Here is a 4,817-nt window from a genome sequence, read left to right as displayed (position 1 = left end):
TTCTGGCTGTGCTGGGTAGAGAGGAACCAGGCTCTGAGGGGTGGCCAGTCCTCTTCTGGCTGTGCTGGGTAGAGAGGAACCAGGCTCTGAGGGGTGGCCAGTCCTCTTCTGGCTGTGCTGGGTAGAGAGGAACCAGGCTCTGAGGGGTGGCCAGTCCTCTTCTGGCTGTGCTGGGTAGAGAGGAACCAGGCTCTGAGGGTGGCCAGTCCTCTTCTGGCTGTGCTGGGTAGAGAGGAACCAGGCTCTGAGGGGTGGCCAGTCCTCTTCTGGCTGTGCTGGGTAGAGAGGAACCAGGCTCTGAGGGGTGGCCAATCCTCTTCTGGCTGTGCTGGGTAGAGAGGAACCAGGCTCTGAGGGTGGCCAGTCCTCTTCTGGCTGTGCTGGGTAGAGAGGAACCAGGCTCTGAGGGTGGCCAGTCCTCTTCTGGCTGTGCCGGGTAGAGAGGAACCAGGCTCTGAGGGGTGGCCAGTCCTCTTCTGGCTGTACTGGGTAGAGAGGAACCAGGCTCTGAAGGGTGGCCAGTCCTCTTCTGGCTGTGCTGGGTAGAGAGGAACCAGGCTCTGAGGGGTGGCCAGTCCTCTTCTGGCTGTGCTGGGTAGAGAGGAACCAGGCTCTGAGGGGTGGCCAGTCCTCTTCTGGCTGTGCTGGGTAGAGAGGAACCAGGCTCTGAGGGGTGGCCAGTCCTCTTCTGGCTGTGCTGGGTAGAGAGGAACCAGGCTCTGAGGGGTGGCCAGTCCTCTTCTGGCTGTGCTGGGTAGAGAGGAACCAGGCTCTGAGGGGTGGCCAGTCCTCTTCTGGCTGTGCCGGGTAGAGAGGAACCAGGCTCTGAGGGGTGGCCAGTCCCTCTTTCTGGGCCAGCCGGGTAGAGAGGAACCAGGCTCTGAGGGGTGGCCAGTCCCTCTCTGGCTGTGCCGGGTGGAGAGAGAACCAGGCTCTGAGGGGTGTCCAGTCCTCTTCTGGCTGTAAAGGTAGAGAGGAACCAGGCTCTGAGGGGTGGCCAGTCCTCTTCTGGCTGTGCTGGGTAGAGAGGAACCAGGCTCTGAGAGGGTGGCCAGTCCCTCTTCTGGCTGTGCTGGGTAGAGAGGAACCAGGCTCTGAGGGGTGGCCAGTCCTCTTCTGGCTGTAAAAGGTAGAGAGGAACCAGTTCTGAGGGGTGGCCAGTCCTCTTCTGGTTGTGCTGGGTAGAGAGGAACCAGGCTCTGAGGGGTGGCCAGTCCTCTTCTGGCTGTGCCGGGTAGAGAGGAACCAGGCTCTGAGGGGTGGCCAGTCCTCTTCTGGCTGTGCTGGGTAGAGAGGAACCAGGCTCTGAGGGGTGGCCAGTCCTCTTCCACATGTGTCAATTCTTTAGTAGAAACACGAAAGGATTATACATTGTCACTGTTTATTATCTATGCATAGTCACTTCATTCCTACCTATGTGTACAAAATGGACCCCAACTAACCCCTAACCCTCGCATTCTGACTGGTACCGGCACCTCCTGTATATAGCCTCCACACTGACTCGTACCGGTACCTCCTGTACATAGCTCCACACTGACCTCCTGCACCGGTACCCTCCTGTATATAGCCTCCTACACTGACTCGGTACCGGTACCTCCTGTATATAGCCTTCACATTGACTCTGTACCGGTACCTCCTGCTATAGCCTCCACACTGACTCTGTACCGGCACCTCCTGCATATAGCCTCCACATTGACTCTGTACCGGTACCTCCTGTATATAGCCTCCACATTGACTCTGTACCGGGGTACCTCCTGTATATAGCCTTCTCACATTGACTCTGTACCGTACCTCCTGTATATAGCCTCCACATTGACTCTGTACCGGTACCTCCTGTATATAGACTTCACATTGACTCTGTACCGGTACCTCCTGTATATAGACTCCACATTGACTCTGTACCGGTACCCTGTATATAGCCTCCACATTGACTCTGTACCGGTACCTCCTGTATATAGACTCTACATTGACTCTGTACCGATACCTCCTGTATATAGCCTCCACATTGACTCTGTACCGATACCTCCTGTATATAGCCTTCACATTGACTCTGTACCGATACCTCCTGTATAGACTCACATTGACTCTGTACCGATACCTCCTTTATATAGCCTCCACATTGACTCTGTACCGATACCTCCTTTATATAGCCTCCACATTGACTCTGTACCGATACCTCCTGTATATAGCCTAATATTGACTTCCTGTACCGGTACCTCCCTGTATATAGCCTCCACATTGACTCTGTACTGGTACCTCCTGTATATAGCCTTCACATTAACTCTGTACCGGTACCTCCTGTATATAGCCTCCACATTGACTCTGTACTGGTACCTCCTGTATATAGACCTACATTGACTCTGTACCGTACCTCCTGTATATAGACTCCACATTGACTCTGTAACGGTACCCCTGCATATAGCCTCCACATTGACTCTGTACCGTACCTCCTGTATATAGACTCATTGACTCTGTACCGATACCTCCTGTATATAGCCTCCACATTGACTCTGTACCGATACCACCTGTATATAGCCTTCACATTGACTCTGTACCGATACCTCCTGTATATAGACTCACATTGACTCTGTACCGATACCTCCTGTATATAGCCTCCACATTGACTCTGTACCGGTACCCCTGTATATAGCTCCACATTGACTCTGTACCGGTACCTCCTGTATATAGACTCACATTGACTCTGTACCGATACCTCCTGTATATAGCCTACATGACTCTGTTCCATACCTCCTGGGTCAGTACAGCCTTCACATTGACTCTGCACCGATACCCTCCTGTAGGATAGACCCACATTGACTCTGTACCGATACCTCCTTTATATAGCCTAAGCCACTCTGTACCACACCTTTGTATATAGCCTCCACATTGACCTAACCGGCACCCTCCTGTATATAGCCTCCACATTGACTTCCTGTACCATACTCCTGTAGATAGTCACGATGGACTCTGTACCATACCTCCTGTATATAGACTCCACATTGACTTCAAACCATACTCTCCCTTAATAGGCCTCCATATTGACTCTGCACCGATACCTCCTGTATATACCTTCACATTGACTCTGGGTACCGATACCTCCTGTATAGACCCACATTGACTCTGTACCGATACCTCCTTTTATATAGCCTCCCACATTGACTCTGGGTACCGATACCTCCTGTATATAGCCTCCAATATTGACTTCTGCAAAATTTACCTCCTTTGCAACGGTTTTCCTTTAGGTGAAAGAGAGTCAGACCAAAATGCAGCGTGGCTGGCTTACATCCACTTAATGAGACAAAGTAACACGGATCAAATACAAAACAAATAAACGTGCAACATGAATATCAGAAACAGCCTAATACTGGTGCAAAGCAACACAGCGACAGGAACAAGGACATATGACAATCACCTACAAAAACCTAACACCAAACAGGTTATTTAATATGGTTCCCAATCAGAGACAATGACTAACACCTGCCTCTGATTGGAGAACCATATCAGGCCAAACATAGAACCAGACAAAACTAGACATGTAACACAGAATGCCCATTTCAGCTCACCTGACCAACCAAAACATAGAAACATACAAAGCAACTATGTCAGGGGGTGTGAAAATAAATTTCCTCTCCCCAAGGTGCAGACTCGCCGCAAAACCTGAACCTATTGGGGAGGGTCTGGGTGGGCATCTATCCGCGGTGGCGGCTCTGGTGCTGGACGTGGCCCCGCTCACCGTAGTCTTAGTCCCCACCTTGTCCGCTTCTGTGGCCTCCTAACCACGGCGACCCTATTTAGCTGACACTGGACTGAGGGGCAGCTCGGGACAGAGGGGCAGCTGCTCGGGACAGAGGGGCAGCTGCTCGGGACAGAGGGGCAGCTGCTCGGGACAGAGGGGCAGCTGCTCGGGACAGAGGGCAGCTGCTCGGGACAGAGGGGCAGCTGCTCGGGACACAGGGGCGGAAGCTCTGGCGCCTCTGGGCTGAGGGGCTCTGGCGCCTCAGACTCCGGCAGCAGCGCCGGACAGGCGGAACGCACTGTAGGCCTGATGCGTGGTGCTGGCACTGGTGGTACTGGGCCGAGGACACGCACAGGAAGCCTTGTGCGGGGAGCTGCCACCGGAGGGCTGGTGTGTGGAGGTGGCACTGGATGGACCGGACCGTGAAGGCATACTGGAGATCTTGAGAGCAGGGCTGGCACCAACCGCCCTGGCTGGTTCTTCACCCTAGCCCGGCAGATGTGGGAAGCTGGGGTGTAGCGCACCGGGCCTAAGCACGCGTACTGGGGACACCGTGCGAACCACCGCATAACACGGTGCCTGACCAGCACCACGCCTGCCACGGTTAGCACTGCTAGGAGCACTGTAGTGCTGAGATGGCACAGGACGTGCAAGGCTAGGGAGATGCACAGGAGGCCTGGTGCGTGAGGCTGGCACAGTCTTCACCAGACCCCTAGCACGCTCCTCAGGATGAGTATGGAGAGCTGACCCAGGTGCCATTAAATCCCTGACATAAGGACAATCACCCACAAAACCCAACACCAAACAGGCTACCTAAATATGGTTCCCAATCAGAGACAATGACGAACACCTGCCTCTGATTGAGAACCATATCAGGCCAAACATAGAACTTGACATGTAACATAGAATGCCCACTCAGCTCACACCCTGACCAACCAAAACATAGAAACATACAAAGCAAACTATGGTCAGGGTGTGACACTCCTGTATATAGCCTCCACATTGACTCTGTACCGGTACCCCTGTATATAGCCTCCACATTGACTCTGTACCGATACCTCCTGTATATGGCCCACACTGA

At 53.2% G+C, this 4,817-nt stretch overlaps 1 long non-coding RNA gene across 2 annotated transcripts; it reads left to right on the top strand.

Moving 5' to 3' along the window:
* The first annotated feature begins 6 nt into the window (after positions 1-6).
* LOC127918076 (uncharacterized) lies at positions 7-1,048 on the top strand. 2 transcript variants are annotated; one of them, XR_008098752.1, is made up of 3 exons: positions 7-198; positions 514-754; positions 969-1,048. It is a non-coding gene; the product is annotated as an uncharacterized LOC127918076 (long non-coding RNA). The 2 variants fall into 2 exon arrangements; XR_008098751.1 differs by lacking the exon at positions 969-1,048 and adding an exon at positions 356-408 and having other exon boundaries at positions 514-805.
* Positions 1,049-4,817: the final 3,769 nt, after the last annotated feature.

Source organism: Oncorhynchus keta, unplaced genomic scaffold (assembly GCF_023373465.1).
Source record: "Oncorhynchus keta strain PuntledgeMale-10-30-2019 unplaced genomic scaffold, Oket_V2 Un_contig_13063_pilon_pilon, whole genome shotgun sequence".
Lineage (NCBI taxonomy): Eukaryota > Metazoa > Chordata > Actinopteri > Salmoniformes > Salmonidae > Oncorhynchus > Oncorhynchus keta.
This window is presented reverse-complemented; position numbering and strand designations above follow the sequence as displayed.